We start from the raw sequence: 17,562 nt of genomic DNA, 5'->3' as shown, positions 1-17,562 counted from the left end.
TCCTCAAACTTTGGAATTACATGACTGGGGAGGTGATTAGGGAGTTCCAACCTTCAAACCTGATAACATTAGTTCAGATAGCCCAGCAGAACCATGAAGCTGGAGAGGGATCTTCCTGACTGGGAAAAGTAACTTATTGCTGTGCTATCAAAAGCTAGTGTGTTTCTACAACCTGATCACAGCTGTCTGGGAACACTTAATTGCCCCTCTCCAGTAGTCCAAGAGTAGGCTTTCTATCATTTCAAGGATATTGCTTTGTAGAGTGAAAAATTATAAAGGCCATTTTATGAAATTGTGTGTGTGGATTTCTTTGCCCTAGACCTGGGCAGAAAAGTGCAGATTCCAGAATGAGGAACTGAAAATAAGATTTCAGGCCTTCACTTTCTCCAGGGCACATTCAGGGTGGAGGACATTATTCCCTGAATCAAGCCTCAGGCAGTAGGCCTGTCTATGGGTGGAAAAAGGCCCAAAGCAGGAAGGACACATTCCTGACCATAAAAATATACCAGCCATCTAGGTCGGGGCTGTGACTGTGAGTATATGTGAGAAATATTTTGTAATGGCGGTATAGGGGACAGTGACTGGTAGATTTACATTTTTGAGAAAAATGATTGTACTGAGTAATTCCATGGCTATTAACCTTTCAGGGTGGGTTCTCTGGAATGTTCGCTATTCTTATGTTATGTATCCTTGGCAACCCCTTACCCCCTCCCCACTCCCCTGGTTTGTGGTTTTGCTCTTTAAAGACCCTGACCCATCACTCTGGGCCAAACCTTGCTCTTCGGAGTAGAGAGGCTGTGGTTTGACCGCAGGCCAATTCCCTAATAAAGCTCTGCTGATTGCATCCAGGTATGGTTTCTTGTGATCCTTTGGGTGGTCGTGATCTCCTGAGACTTGAGGAAGGGTCTCCCGAGTATGGGGGTCTTCAGGTTCTGATCCCTTTAAGGGTAGGAGCCATCTGCACTGGGAAAGTGCTGGCTATCAAAGGGAGTGTTGGGTATGGGGGGGCTTGGGTATGGTGCTTTCTGTCTGTTCCCAAGGCTAGCATCTGCACCCCAGGGTGGTCGTCAGAGGAAACAGAGCACTACCATGAAAGCGGAAAAAGGGAATTGCAATATTCCTGTGCTAGGCTGGGTCTCTCCAAGGCCAGAGGCACCTATGAAGGGGGAAGGGTAGGAGCTTTAATTTCTCTATTCCTGAGTGGCAGGGAAGTGCAGAGGCAGGCTCCCTGTGTCTCTTTACTATGTGCTGTTGAGTTTTACTCAGCAAATATTTATCAATATTACAGTCTCCACTGTGTTTAGTTCTGTGTTTCTCCCTATAATTTGACATTTGATTTTCTGAATTTAGAAATTATAATCACTCCACTTTGCTTAGCATATGTAAGGCCCAACATTCTATCCCTAACACACTAGGGGAGAGAGGAGAGAAGGAAGAGGAAAGGAAGTTGTATTCATATTTAACACAATATTCATCTCATTTAAATTAAACAATAGAGTCACTATAGGCTTGGGAGATAGTGCAGTTGGTAAAATGCTTGCTTTCTATTTCCAACTCCTGAATTCAATGCCCATAAGCCATGTGAGAGAAGCTGTCCTTGCTCAAAGTTCCAGCTCTGATGAAGTAAAGACAAGCAGGTCTCTGGGGTTTGCTGGGCATCGAGCCTAGTGTATTTCACAAGTTCCAGGACAGTGAGAAGCCATGTCTCACAATAAAAAGATGACATCTGAGGAATGACACTCAGGGTTGTCCTGTGGTCACTACATACACTTAACCCTCCCAGGATGAATGCACCAAGAATTCATGATGCCGGTGGGGGAGGCAGGTGTGCTTCTAAAAGGGCAATATGGGGGAAGCTGGGGAGAAATGCTCTCATCCAGTTCATGTGGCTGATTTTTGTGCTGCATTGTAATTTTGGGAGATGTTAATGTGGGTGGGACCTAGGTACAGGATAGGACATGTTTCTGTATGGTTTCTTATCCTAACCCTAACCATTTGAACTTAACGGTTATCTGTAAAAGTTTTGTTTACGAAGGAATCCATGTTGGCACAGAATAAAGTTCTGGGTAGCTTGCAAATTTTCTAGGCGTCCTAAGGAAAAATATATGCTGCCTCCATCCTCTCAGTGCTGTGAAGAACCAATATGAAGATGTTCCCAGACCCAACCTGTGCTTTTCCTATTTGAATACCAGACTCTACCAGACCAGACCAGACCAGAGCACAGATAGCTCCACAGAAGAGGAAATAAGGAAATTCACTCAAACATCTGTTTCTTAAGGCCACAACTGCACTGAAAACACAAGTCTTTGCTTAAGAATTTTCCAACTGCCAAGCCCCATTCAAGCTACAGGGTGTGTTGACACTTGCTCAGGAAGTGTGTAGAAATGCTTCCCATTTGATGCTGACCACAGCCAGCCTGAGAATTCCCCCCAGGAGCTGCTCTGATGCTTTTGAATAACAGGATGGTATCAAAGGGAGGAAGTGGTGATCGGCAGGATTGTCTGAACCCTATTTAAGTATATGATCCTTTGCCTCACAGCAAGAGGACTTAGGAGTTTCATTAAGAAAGAGAATGAAGAATTGGTATGTTGGCTTGCTTGACAGATGATATTATTCAGTTAAATGTTTACTTTTTTTTCTAGCTACAAATCAAAATCTTAAAGTGGGATTCAAAGTTGATGTTTTCTGATTACATTGGTGCTAATCTAGCCAAGTCCTTCTTTGACATATGTTGGGCACATTGTTGACATCTATGGGGGTAGAGCTGTTGTGGGAGTCTTTCTGGAATAAGCACTCTGACACCAATAAGCATGGAAGAGACTTGTCACAGGTAGACTAGAGCCAGGCTAGCTCCTGAAAGGCCTTGGTCGCAGGTCCAGTTTGCATTTTCATTTTAGACTCTAAAACTACAAAGGCAGAGTGAGCGAATATGACAGTCAGCAGCTCATAAGGGGAACGGCCCATTGTTTCAGCTGTTTCTCTAGACCAGTCTGTTTCAGATAGCAAGCGAAGTTATGCTTGGAAGTGAGCAAGACGAGCAGTGCTCTAATCAAATCATTAGGTAATCTAACAACCAGCACCTCATAATTGGACTTTTCTACCTTACTCTGGGTCTGTTCCTTCCTCTTCACCTTCATAACACCTTGAGAATCTACCTTGAAGCAATGGGATGTTACTCTTGGCATAGTCCCCACAGCTTCCATTTGTACCTTTAGCCTTACTGCTTTTAAATGACATTTGACATTTTCTGTACTATTCCTGATTGATTAGAACAAAACCAGCATTCTTCCTCTAAAAACATACATGTGCCTTCTTTTCAGCAGCAGTCCAGTCTGATCCTTTGTGATTTTGGAGGACTATTGCTGTCCAGGAATTTACCCAGTTCTAAGAGTGACTATATTTTCCTCAACAATAGTTTGTTTGTTTGTTTGTTTGCTTGCTTGCTTGCTTGCTTGCTTGCTTGCTTGATCTGTGTAGAGAGCTGGCTATGTTGAGTTTGTTGGGTGTCTATTGCAGTAGCACTGGTTGTCATGGACCCAGTCAGGGCCATTCCTAGCAGGACTAGTGAAAGTACAAGAGTTTTCTCATTTCTGGAATCTAAGGGATGAAAGTATTGATAGGCCTCTTCTCCTGGGAGCACAGCTAAGTTGGGACCAAAAAATATGATTTCACAACTATCTCCTGGGTAGTAAGTGTAGATACCCTCAGGGCAGGCAAAGTATGTCCCATTAGGAACTACTGTTCTTGTAACTAGTCTGGTACAGCCCTTTATATTTCTGACCCTTGGGCTTTTTCTAGGAACTGATTAGGTGGCCCAGTTAAAGCATTTTAAATTGGGCTTTGGCTAGTCATTCCCACTTCAGTATAAGAAACCTGGTTTGCATGTAAACAGATCCACAGTCCTGACCTAGGTTAAGGAGCTCATAGATGGCACTTACTGAAGCCAGCATTTTGAGATATTATTTTTCCACATGAAAGGCTCCCCTATGGTCAGTTCCCATGCTATTCCTACCCCACGGCCCATTACAGCTTCAACTCCTTGTCCCTCTGTCGGCACTCCCTTCCAGGTTCCTTTTGGGGCAAAGTCCACACGTGACCTCTAAGATCAATAAGCTCCCTGACAATCTTTCTTTTGTCCTCTGGTCGATTATCTATAGGGTATCACTACCAGGGACCATCACCAAAAAGAATCACAGTCTGTTTTTCCAGCATAAGCAGTGTGATGTGGTCCGAGTGATCTGTGGCTGGCCCAGTCCCAAGTACCACTACCTGAAGGAGATAAGGCAGACCATCTCTTGGGGAGCAGTTAGATATACTGATGGGTTTTCAGGAATGGGAGTTGCCCTGGGACAAGGTTTTCTCCAGACTAATTGATAAGATGAGAGAGTTCAGATGTGCCTCAAGGTCAGGAAGAACATCAAAAGACAGAGGAGCTGAGCCATCATCCCTATTCCAAGGTCTTTTTAAGATGGTCAATTTCAGAGGTTGGTCTGGATTGGCTCTTGCAGTCCACAGTAGTCTTGCATGGGGGTGGTGTATCCATGGATTGAACTTTAAGGAATGGTGAGGATTGGGTGTGTGTGTGTGTGTGTGTGTGTGTGTGTGTGTGTGTGTGTATGTATGGTGTCAACCAAGTCTTTTCAAGAACTGCTGGAAGCAGGTGTGTCCATACTCTCTGAAGTCACTTGAGACCTTTGGGAGCTGTGGAGGTGGATGGCCAAACATAATCTCAAAAAGAGAGTAACCACCTTTATAGCACACACAACACACCCTAACAGTACGAGCAGCAGATTCCAAGCTAAGGGACCTCTGTTTCTTAGCAATGTTTGGCCAGTGCCATTTTTTTAATAGTCCCATTTCTTCTCTCAACCTAACTGTATGACTGTGGGTGGTACTGTGTGTGGAAGTCCCAAGCTAATTGTCTGTGCCAGGAGGAAAGATTTCTCTGCTGGTTGAAAAGGGCACACCATAACCAGCAAATGGGCTGAATGTCAGTAAAGTTCACTTGTATATGTTCATATGTGTGGGGCCCTGTTTATGTGTCAGCATGGGCTCTTGGGTCCCTGCTTTGGATTGCTCCAAGCACACTGCAGACAGGCTTTGGTAACCTTTTGAGTCAGTATAGGCAACCTCAGTACCACTAGATATCTGTGTAACAGTTTTTGTAGGACAGTATGATAGCTATTCTTGGTTGTCAACTGGACTTCTGGGATTAACTAAAACCACCCCAAAATGGAGTGGCACACCTTTGAGGGGATTTTGCTTAATTTAAAGTGGAAGAAGTCACTTTTAATCTGCATCTTTGAGAAAGGAAAGACGTTCCTTTAATACAGATTTTGAAACAGGAAAGTGCACCTTTAATCTGGGTCACACCTTCTGCTGAAGGCACATGGAAGAAGGAAGCTTTTGCTCTTTGTCTGCTTGTTCTCACCTCTGGCAAGTCCACTCCTTCAGTGGCATTAGAGCTGACTTCTTTGCTGCGTTTCTGGCATATGAAGACCAGCTGAGACATCCATCTTCATGGTGAGAATCTATTGGCTTCTCCAACTTTCTGTCCATAGCCACTCATTGTTGAATTAGCTAAACTGCAGCCTGTAAAACATTCTAATAAACCACACACACACACATATAACATTTATATATTTATAGTATATAATACATAAACTATTTGTAATATATATTGTATATATATTATAATATATATTATTTATTAATAATAAGAGGGGAGAGGGCAGAGGGCAGAGGGGAGAGGGGAGAGGGGAGAGGGGAGAGGGGAGAGGGGAGAGGGGAGAGGGGAGAGGGGAGAGGGGAGAAGGGAGGAGAGGGGAGAGGGGAGAGGGGAGGAGAGGGGAGAGGGGAAAGGAGGAGAGGGGAGAGGGGAAAGGAGGAGAGGGGAGAGGGGAGAGGGGGACAGGGGAGAGGGGAGGGGGAGATAAGGAAGATGGGGCAGAGGGGGGAGAGGGGAAAGAGGGGAAAGAGGGGAGAGAAGGGAGAGAGGGGGGAGAGGGGAGAGAGAGGGGAGGGGAGAGAGGGGAGGGGAGAGAGGGGAGGGGAGAAAGAGGGGAGAGAGGGGAGAGAAGGGAGAGAGGGGGAGGCAGAGGGGAGAGGGGAGAGGGGAGAGGGGAGAAGGGAGGAGGGGGAGAGGGGAGAGGGGAGGAGAGGGGAGAGGGGAAAGGAGGAGAGGGGAGAGGGGAGAGGGGGACAGGGGAGAGGGGGGGGGGAGATAAGGAAGATGGGGCAGAGGGGGGAGAGGGGAAAGAGGGGAAAGAGGGGAGAGAAGGGGAGGGGGGGAGAGGGGAGAGAGGGGAGGGGAGAGAGGGGAGTGGAGAGAGGGGAGGGGGGAGAGGGGAGGGGAGAAAGAGGGGAGAGAAGGGAGAGAGGGGAGAGAGGGGGAGGGAGAGGGGAGAGGGGGAGGAGGGGGGAGAGGGGGAAATGATGGAGAGGGGGAGGAGGGGGGAGAGGAGAGAGAGGAGAGAGAGGAGAGAGAGGAGAGAGAGGAGAGAGAAGAGGGGGGGGGGGGGGAGAATGCCCCTGCCAGAGCATGAGACAAATCATAGTCAGCTGCTTTGAACAATCTGAATCAAGTCCCTTATTTCACACCTGGGATTAAAACAAAACATATTCACATAACATAACTGAGTTTTTAAGGAAACCAAAATTCTCAGTACACTTTGCTGCCCCAGACAGATGGAAGATACATGCAGCACAATGGCCTGCCAACTTCTGCGTTTTGACTTTGGGAGTGCCCGTAGTTGGCCATTCCTTTGTGAATGGATGCTCTCTCTTTAGACTAATGTAAGAGCAGGATCCTCTACCCTGCACCAGCCCAAATGGGCTGAAGTTCTAATTTTGGAGGTTTCAGAAATATCTCGGGATCTTCCCAGCAGTTTCTACACATAACACCATCTCCTTTTACTTGTGGAGGTTTCAATCTCTGTAAAAAAAGGAGACAAATATGTCAAACAGACTCATTATCAGGTAAGAGCACCAAGGGAGGGAGACTGGTAATATCCATAGGCACACCAAACAAATGGAAGGAAAACAAAGAGAGCTATGGAGACACTAAGGGGAAAAGACAACTGGAGCCTCTGGGGAGGAGCAGGTCACCAGGAAGAGCTGCACAAGTACACACAAGGAGTGTGTAACAAGAGGCTCCGAAAGGCAACAGGCCCTGGGGGTCTCAGTGGGAGGGCATCACTGGTCTCTCGAGTCAGAAGTTCAAGTCTGTGAGGTAGATTGCCCTAATGAGGGGCATGAAGTCAGGATGAGGGGAGATCGGTGAAAGGTACTGAAGAGACTTGGCAAATGGAGCAAGAAGGAAAGGGAGAGGAAGGAGAGTGGGAGCTAAAGAGGGAGGTTTCTGGACATGTTAAAAGTTTAGAGAGAAGGGGAGCTCTGGGGAGAGAAACTTGTAAGAGTCTCCATGGAGACAGCTGGAAGGGCACCTTGAAGAGCATCTGTAACCTATCAGGGCTGAGAGAAGTAGGAAGCTGTGGTTCTCATCTTCTGTGCTGCTGAAACCCTATGTGTTCTGGACTAAAACGCCTTTAGCTTATTTTCGTCTTATAACACTTATCACAGTAAGGTGGGGTGGACACGTGGTGGGGACGGGAGGGGATTCTCCCTGGGAGTCCCCTTAGCAGCCCTCCAAGCTTGCAAACTAGACAAACCAGATGGCTCAGGGCACTTTCTTTGTGTTAGTTTGTGGGAGGTGAGTGGAGTGGACAGAGAGTCTTCTCAAAACTTGGGGGGCTTCTCCTTGTCCTTCTCTTCCCCCTCTTCTTTCCTCCTTCTCCCCTCTCCTCTTCACTCCTTCATCTTCCTGCTTTTGCTTTTGCTTTTGCTTTTTTTTTTTTTTTAAAGGCAAAGTATTTCTATGTACTTCTGACTACCCTAGAACTTACTGTGTATCCTGGGCTGGACTTAAATTCAGTATGTAGACCAGACCAGGCTGGCCTCAAACTCAAATTCCTATCTCAGTTTGCTGAGTGCTGAGACTATAGACATGAACTATCATGCCTAGTTTGTAGGATTACATGGCACTTTTTTTGGGGTGGGGGAGGGTGGTGTCAGTCTTCAGAGTATAATATAATTTTGTGCAGTGTTCTTTCAATACAATTGACTAGGTCCATTGACTAGGAACTCGAGGTCAGGTGAAGAAATGCTCTCCTATGGTTTCCCTGACCCTGCCTTCATTTGTTCTTCTGTGTTCTCTGGACACAGAACAAACGATGGGTCCAGATGATCATTCCTGCTACTAGGCTTGGTGTTGGCATCTCTACTACTTAAGTCTTTGATGACCTCTGGGTTTGCCTTGACTCTCATAACTGTAAAAAAATTGTTTTATTCTCTGCTTCCTCTTTTCACTGCCCCTGCCTTACCTGCAAAACCCATTTCCCTTGGAGATTTCAAGAAAAATTTTAATTCTACATTTCATCTGCAGTAGGAAATGATTGTTTGTTTGTTTGTTTGTTTATTATAGGGTCTTCTGGAGCCCAGGATCACCTCAAAACCCATTCTGTAGCTGGTCTTGAACTCCTGACACTCCTGCCTTTACCTCTGAAGTGTTGTGAGTTCAGGTATATACCATGATGCCCACTAAGCTGTTTGTCTTTTCAATTTTGAGTGACTTTCGTATTTCTTGGATGTGCTGGCTCCAGTTTTCTCTGGCTGGTAATCATTTACTAGACTGACTTGAACCATCCAACTGTAAATAATGACACATAGACTTATATTACTATTTAAGTAAAAAAAAAAAAAAAGATCGCAAAATCTGTCTTCCTGTTTCTGGGAATTCAGAAGGTTTCTGCCTTTAATACACTTTGCCAAGTTTTCTGTTTCCTTTATTAATCTCCAAGGGAACTGTATGATTCAATTTGTACCTTCCAGCAGCTAATTACCCTTAAATGCCTAGCCTTCCTCTTATAAGGAACAACTAGGTTGTTCTTTCTTTTTCTTTTCTCTTTTGTCTCTGGTTGGTTTATGTGAGACACAACTTCACATAGCTGAGGCAGTCCTGAAACTTGATGTGTAGCCAAGGATAACCTTCCTGCCCCCACTTCCCCAGTACTGGGATTCCAGGCCCAATTGTCCTTTTGTCCTAAGCAGTTGGAACCTGTCCATATTCATGATAGATGATTCACGGGTCATGCACAGCAGGGCTCAGTTCCTGCTGATGGTTTCCTGCTTTCTTTTTATTTCATTTTTCTTATTTTTGATTTTTTTTTGTTTTGAGATTAAAGTCTTGCAAGAGGTGGCCTGGACCACATGATCCCCCTAACCTGGGCCTCTCAAGGACAGGAATTCCTGACATGTTAACATGTCCAGCTCCAAGTTTCTTTGTAAAGGTGAGACTCCAGCCAAGCATGGTGCTGCACTCCTGGAATCCCAGCCCTTGACCAGCAACCTTCATATGCAGAGACAGCAGGATTGTCACAATTTCAAGGCCAGCCTGGTCTACATAGAGATTTCTAGACCAGCCAGAGATGTACATAGAGAGAACCTGTCTCAGAGTCAAAAAAAAAAAAAAGCAAAACTGGTAGAATTTATGAAGAAGGTAATGCGTATGAAACTTCCAGTAATAAAATACCGACTCCCAAGCATGCTCCTCTAACATGGACTCCTACTGCCCCTCCCAGACTCTCAAACTGCCCAAACCAGGAATATACAATGGGCTCAGCTCTCTGTCTTCGCTCCCCTGATCTGGATCCACTTTTTGAAGCTTTAGGTTCTGGTTCATCACCCTACGTCTCTTAGTCCTTATCTCTCCCTTCTCATTCCTCAGGTTCCATCCTTCACTCTGCATACCTCGTCAGTCTTCTCCCATATCTTCTCCCACACCCTTTATTCCTTATCTATCTCTAGCCGTCATTCCTCTGGGTGGTAGTGCATTTGATATGTTCTTGTTATTTCTTGCCTTAGTGCTAACAATCTCCAAATTCAGCCAGTGTGTACTTGGTCAGTGTCCAGGTAACTACAAATGTCTGGTGCCCAAGGCCAGGGCACTACAGCAGAAGGCTCTTTCATTTGTTGCTATTTGCCACAACCCTTTGGAAGATGAGTTGACAACACCTGTGAAAGCTTACAGCATATCTGTTGTTTGGTTCTGGGATTGCACCCTTGAATACATTCCCAATATAAATGGGTTCCCCAAACATTATGCACGAAGAGGCTAATATCTAATTATAATAGTCAAAAGCAAGAAATAACCCCAAATATCTAACAGTAGAGAAATAGAGAAACAAAATGTTGTTTATTAAAAAAAATTAGTGCTAACCAACAGTAAAGATAACAAACTACTGGTCTGCAGAGCTGTGTTGTTGAACACCATAGTTATCATGCTGGGAGGGTATGCAGCCGAGTGATCCGTCATGTAAGCTTCAAGAACTGGCATCACCACCTTACAGTGGCAGGCTTAGAAGAATGGTCATCCTCTGCATTGGGAGCTGACTGGAAGAGTGTGTTAACTCCTAGAATTTGTCTGTAACCTAGAGAAAAAAAGATATATTTTTAATATATACATACATATACACACACACACACATATATATATACATATACACACACGTGTGTGTGTGTGTGTTTGTATATATAAGCCACATGTATGCACTGGACAGTGGAAGCTGGAAGAGGACATTGTAGCTGCAGATACAGATGGTTGTGAAACCCTGGTGTGGGGACTAGAAACTAAACTCAGGTCCTTTACAGGAATAGCAACAACTGAAAACTGCTGAGGCCTTTCTCTACACCTCTGTTCTATCTTTCAAGGTGGAAGGTAGCTGCATAAATGTGTGCCTATATAAAAATCAAGCAATCAAAACCCAGAAAAGCACACTCATGGGATGAGAAAACCTTTGTATATGAAATTTAAATGGTTACTTTTAAAATGCCAGGTGGGGAGTTATTCCTGGTATTCCAGCATTGGGGAGTCTGAAGCTGAAGCAGTACCATGAATTTGAGGACCCCCTGGACTACAGAGTGAGACTTTGACTTAAGAAGCAGAAACAAATACTAAAAATAGTCACGTGACTCTAGATAGAAAAAGAGAAGCAAGAATTTGAAAGAGCTTGACTGAGAGAAGAAAAGGAAATTGTAGGGGCCAGGGAATCAAGGGGGCCGGAAGGCATTGAGCCTACAACTAAATTCCATGCCCCAGACACGCAGATCCTTTCTTTGTAATATAGCAAATATTAATAATTTTCATTGTACAACCAAAGGTGTAGTTGTAGATCAACTTACTTCCAGATGAGTCAGGAGTAGATTAAGTTCTCCTTAGTGTTTCTTGTTAGACTATGTGTATGTATCTATAACACACACATGCATTCGAGAAAACATTCACACACCCTATCCCTGACCTGGCATAGAATTTGGTTTATCTAAAGTTTCTAATCTCCTTTCTTGTGTTTAAAGGGTGGAGCTGGGAAAGGGGTAGTGTAGCTGTCAGACACATATTGTCACTTCTGCCTGCTTGGCATCTGTGTCTCCAGAGGCACTTGAACTTCCCAGCTGTACTTCGGTAATTGCTTCTGAAAAGACCTCCTGGCCACACAGAAATCAAATAAAAATTTTAATCAAGCAAATTGAAAAAAAAAAAAATCCAAGACGTAGTCCTGCTGGTTATAATCATCAATTAAAAGAAGATCTGGGCCTTTTGATGTTCTCTGACCAGCTCAGATGCTGTCACCTTGGTCTACTTAGAAGGGAATAAAGGTATGCTTTACATTTTATTCGATTCAATTATGTGTGCTTGTGTGTGTGTGTGTGTGTGTTTTCAGGTGGTTGCTTATCGATATGGATTGTCATGTAGCCTAAGATGTTCTCAACCCCCCTATGCCGAGGATGATCTTAAACTCCTAATCCTCCAGCTTCCACTTCCCCAGTTCTGGGATTACAGATGCAGATTACTGCATCAAGTTTAAGGGTTCACAATCTAAGTAGATTGTCTCTAGTGTTCTGTGACTAGGTAGAAGAACTGAGTGGTTTTGGTGGCAGAGTTAATGATTCTATAGCAGTGTCTACCTCAGGAACATTGGGTAGGCAGTTAACTGAGGTACTTGTGTGGAAAGTCCACTTCGCCCACACCTTGTTTGCCATCCATACTTTTTATCTTCCAGAGCCTGCTGTTTGCAATCCACTGTCACTAGTCGCTCTCTTCTCTTATTTTTAATCAGCAGCCCGATGTCTTTATGGTTCCAGGCATTTCCTTCTGCTAATGTACTAATATTTTCTGCTTTGCTCAGGAGTACAGTAAGTGTCACAGAGCCAAGAGAGATACTGAACAACAAGGGTTCCAGGGCATAGAAAACTTGGGTCCGGACCTGAGGGTGTTCTGGCCTAGGAGGTAAATTAAATTCATGGATCCAAAGATCTCAGAAGAGGATAGGAGGGTCATGGGTTCTTTGCCAGCTTTGGCTACATGTTCTCAAAACAAACAGCAACAGAATGTAATCAGGCTTAAAACCCCTGCCTATAAGATGAATGTTTCACAGAATAAGGTTTGTTGAAACAATTTGCCACCTGCCTTCTCTTTCTGTTGGGGAATATCAAACACAATACAAACAATCCATTAGACCACTTCCTAATCAGCATTCAGGGTTCCTTCTGTTATACTTTTGAATTCTAGAGTACCAAATGTAACATGTTGTTTTACTTTTACAAATAAGCATGCAACTGTTGTGAAGATCCCCTAGGGTGGCATCAGATTTAAATCCTGAGAAGATTCTACAAGAATCACCTGAGTGGGCTATTAGTTGCAATGGTCACCCAATTGTTTATTGTGTGTCTGGCTTTGGAAATACCATGAAGACTCGCGTATATGTATGTCTGACAGTTTTCTAGGAAATGGAGAAATTAATAAACATCAGAGCTAAAAACCAAATGATAACTTTTGATATGTCTCATGAAGGAGAAGGTCATGGTGCTGTGAGAACATCATGCTTGTAGTGAATTTCTCCTTCTCTGGGAAGTCTTCCTTGATGATAATTGACTTGGGGCTGGGAGGTAAGAAAGCTCAGTGTGTGCAAAGGAATCAGAGAGTATTCCAGGTACTTGGCTGTTCTTTGAGGAAATGAATGATGACTACATGTCACTAGGAGAATGACCATAGATTAAAATGAACTGAAGGAGGCAGGTAATGTACCTCAGTAGGTAAAGGAGCTTGCTGCTAGCCTGGTGGTCCTGAGTTTGATCCACATGGTAAAAGAGAGAGTTGTCCTTTGAGCTCCACATGTGTGCCATGACATGTATCAGCACACATACACACTTACAAACACACTAACAATATAATGAAAAATAAAAGCAGCTGGAGGATGTCATAGGGATTTTCATGATGACTTGCTAGCATAAGAGGAATTGAAACAGGGACAGCCATTGTCCGATGTGTTTGAGCAAAAGATATATGATTTAATCATATATAAGCTGAGTGGGAATCTCAGCAAGTCTGTCTGCCCTGGTTTTTCTTGTTCTGTCTGTACACACTTCTTTCTCCTGACTTTTAGCATAGTATCTCTTGTAAAACACAGGTCTTAGGATCTATTCTCAGACAAGACAAGTCAACAAATATGTTCATGGCTAGCTCTAAGATAAAAAGGTAAAGGGAAGACTTGAATGCTATTTTTTTGAGGTTATTTTTTTGAGTTTTTTAAAATTGGATATTTTATTTACATTTCAGATGTTATACCCTTACCCCATTTCCCCCCAACCCAGGAACCCCCTATCCCATCCCCCTTCTCATGCTTCTATGAGGATGTGCCCCCACCCACCCACTCCCACCTCCCTACCCTCAAATTCCCCCACACTGGGGCATCCAGCCTTCATGGGACCAAGGATCTCCTCTCCCACCTATGCCTGAAAAGGCCATCCTCTCCTACTTATACAGCTGGAGCCATGGGTCCCTCCCTATGTGCTCCCAGGCTGGTAGTTTAGACCCTGGGAGCTCTGGTTGGTTGGTATTGTTGCTCTCCCCATGGGGCCTGCAAACCTTTTCAGCTCCTTCAGTCTTCTCTCTTACTCCTCCATTGGGAACTTGTGATCAGTTCAATGGTTAGCTGCCTCTGTATATGTCAGGCTCTGACAGACCTCTAAGGACACAGCTATATCAGGCTCCTGTCAACATGCACTTCCTGGCATCCACATCAGCATCTACCTTCGGTGACTGAACATGGGTAGATACCCAGGTGGAGCAGTCTCCAGATGACCCCTCCTTCAGTTTCTGTCCCACACTTTGTCTCCAAATTTGAATGCTATTTTTGACTTTGTGGTTTGCTTGGGGAAATGGAGCTCGGGTTTCTTCTATGGCTTACCTGAGAGTGAGGAGGAGGGAGGCTAATAGCTGTCTGTAGAGAATGAGGTGGACAGATAGGACGGGTAACGGGAGATCAGATAGATAAAACTGTGAAGTTTTATCTATTTATTTAAGTGTGTGTGTGTGTATGTGTGTGTATGTATGTCTCTGTGTGGATATTCAGGTATGCACATTCTCAAAGTCCAGAAGAAGGCAATAGGTATCTTTATGTTCACAGCATATTCTTTTGAGTCAGGGTCTCTCCTTGAATCTAGGGCTCCTGTCATCTTAGTTAGGCTAGAAGCTAGCAAGTCCCAGCAAACGTCCTGCCTCTGTCCCACTCAGAGCAGGGGTTAACTGACACTTGTGGAATGCCCAACTTGCTAAACAGGCACTGGGATCTGAACTCCAGCCCTTATGGTTGTTCAGTATGCTCTCCTAACCTCTAAGCCATCTCTCCATTCCCTACTTCTCATCCTTGAGAGGCTAAGGGGATGGAGATTAATCTTCCAAGACTACTTCTGAGTGGATGGTCACTGTGTTGTCCTCCTTAGAATAACGCTCCCCTGCTGCTAAACTGTGATAAATCTTAAGGTCACATTGCTTCCATAGCCTGAGATCCATTTGTAATTGTTTTAGTACAGTAGTTTAAAGCTCAGCAAAGTTTGAGGAAAGTCCTGAATAAAATTAGAAAATTGATATTCCTAATTTAAATAACCCAGAAAATATATATTTAATGTCTTGGGGAAATTAAATCTAAAACAATTAGGTAAACAGGTCAACTGAGAGAATACAACAAAAGGGAAACTAATTTCTGTGTCTTCTGACACAATCTGATACAAATGCAATTTTAGGTTCTAACTACAAAAAGCAGAATCAGTCAGGAGATTAAAACAGACCAAATTAGGCAGCTTGGAGCTGCTTGTGATCAGTCCTTTGTGTTCAGTAAGTTTTGGACCTTGTTTATAGACATTGTTAGGTTCACTTGAGTCTATTTTTAAAATAAATAAATTTGGCATGGAAAATAATGGTTTTTCTTCTGGCATCTTCATGCATATAGTTTGTTCTCATTTGCTTTCCTGACACAGTGCCTGAACCCTGGGGCCCACTTCTTCCTCCAGATGGTTATCTTCCTTCTCCCCAGAGTCCCTCTTCTGCTTTCAAATCACTTACGTGTTCCTTAACACACTGAATATATGCCATCCTTTTTGTACAATTTAAGAAGCTAAGAGCAAAGCTGAACTTAAGTTTTTCTCTTCTCTCCCTCCCTTGAGACCTCTTCCTTCCTTCTCATGATCCCCTTTCTACTTTAACACACACACACACACACACACACACACACACAACCTTTTGGGTTTCATGCCCTCTGGCACCCAGGAAATCATGCCTTAAGTGACTTCTTCCTTCAAAGTTCCCTCAAGGGGACTGCACGGTGACTTTCAGTAAAAATGCTTGCTGACGCAGTTTTGAAAAAATTTCCTCTTAAGGCACCGTTATGTTGTTAAAAACCATAAAGAGCCCCTCTACCAGCTGAGAAAGGTTGCTATCAGAACCCAGCATTTGGGAGGCTTCTGTAGACATCGGGAGCACTCGGAGACACAAAGTAGCTTCTCGGGACTGTGTAATTACCATCCCAGAGAGTCCTCCTTTCATTTGCTTACCGTTCTTTCCTATCCATTTTAGTAAGTTTATATGAGAATAAAACTTGTTCTATCATATGGAACAAGTTATGCAAAGATTTTTTTTTCTCTACCTGAGTATGGTGGTGCAGACCTTTAATTCCAGCTACCCAGGAGGTTGTGACAAGAAGATTGCTAACTCAAGGAAAGCTTGGGCAACTTCATGAGCTCCTGTCTCAATATTAAAAGTAAAAAAAAAAAAAAAAAAAAAAAAAAAAAAAAAAAAAAAAATAGTGGCAGAGGACTTGCCTAGCATGCCGAGCCCTCAGTCCACATCTAGCACCACAAAAATGTATCTTTATTTCCTCTTTAATTTTTCTTAGCAAAAACTTTATTCTCTATCACTAACTGGCTTCTTTTATTTTTTACAATTATTATGATTTTTTTTTTTTTTTAGAAATTTTGTGTACAGTGTCTCAGGCTGGCCTTGAACTCACAAACTTCCTACTTCTGCCTTCTGAGTACTGGGATTATGAATATATGCTTTTCAGAAAACAAATTGTGTTGCTTAATTTTTATCTATTTATTTTTTGTTTATATTTTTAAATTTTGGCAACCTGAAACAAGACAAGATTATTTGGAAAAAGGACACATTAGTTGAGAAAATGCCTCTAGCAGCCTGGCCTATAGACAAGGTGAGGGTTTTTTTCTTGATTGAGGATGGATGTGTGCCCACCCCACTATGGGATGGTGGTCCTGAGTTCCATAAAAAAGCAAGATGAGTGAGCAAAAAGAGTATGCCAATAAGCATCATCCTCCATGGCCTCTGCATCAATTCCTGCCTCCAGGTTCCTGCCCTGTTTGAGTTCCTGCCTTAATTTCCTTGAATGATGGACTATAGCTGGAAGCTAAAATAAACTTCTTTACCCTCAAGTTGCTCTTGGTCACAGTGTTTATCACAGCAACAGAGAGCAAACTAAGACAACAGGCACGAATTCTATGTGACAGAGCAAGAGTTTGTTCTAAGGAGAGATGTAAAAGACCAGGACTTAGCTCCTGCTCTGTTCTGAGGCTGTTCTTCAGTTTACACTTTGGAATCATGTTTGATAGAATCTCTGAATTAGACAAACTATTCTCTTTAAAATAAAACAAAATGACACACTTTCATTAAAATTGTATTTAAATATTCATGTATTCTTTACATGTAATATTACATGTGTTATTGAGACTAGACTCCTTAGCTCTTAGTAACTCCAATTTATAGTGACCTCTAGAGAAGAAAGCAAATTTGAATTGTTTGCCATATACCAACAACTAGCTCTACCACAGGATGTGTTTATTAATAGACCCAAATAAATGTTGTCCTTTTTATACACTTTTAATAACTAATGGCAAACTCGAACTTATGTCTAGCAATTGGTGATTTAGTATTTTTACTTCGAAGCAAGTTTATCATAAAACTTTTTAGATTTTTAAGTTACAGGAAGAATACATTTAAAAACACGTTTTATTTAAATTTACTTAGTATATTTACTCTTTATAATTACTTCTAGGCCTCCCAAGATATCCCTCATATACAGTCAGGACTTTATTTTCTTACCAGTACAAGCCCTTAGAACTTGCTGTTCTTGAAGCAGAAAACACTGGCTATTCCAGTGTTAT

The 17,562-nt window shown here is 43.2% G+C and overlaps 1 long non-coding RNA gene across 1 annotated transcript in view; it reads left to right on the top strand.

Moving 5' to 3' along the window:
* Positions 1-11,311: 11,311 nt before the first annotated feature.
* The window catches only part of LOC143433789 (uncharacterized), a 28,882-nt gene continuing 22,631 nt past the window's right edge, over positions 11,312-17,562 (top strand). The window contains exon 1 of the long non-coding RNA XR_013070208.1: positions 11,312-11,709. This is a non-coding gene — a long non-coding RNA (uncharacterized LOC143433789). The remainder of the gene's footprint in view (positions 11,710-17,562) is intronic.

This window comes from Arvicanthis niloticus, unplaced genomic scaffold (genome assembly GCF_011762505.2).
Source record: "Arvicanthis niloticus isolate mArvNil1 unplaced genomic scaffold, mArvNil1.pat.X pat_scaffold_1271_arrow_ctg1, whole genome shotgun sequence".
NCBI classification, from domain to species: domain Eukaryota; kingdom Metazoa; phylum Chordata; class Mammalia; order Rodentia; family Muridae; genus Arvicanthis; species Arvicanthis niloticus.
Note: the sequence above shows the minus strand (reverse complement) of the source record. Positions and strands in the feature narration are given on the sequence as shown.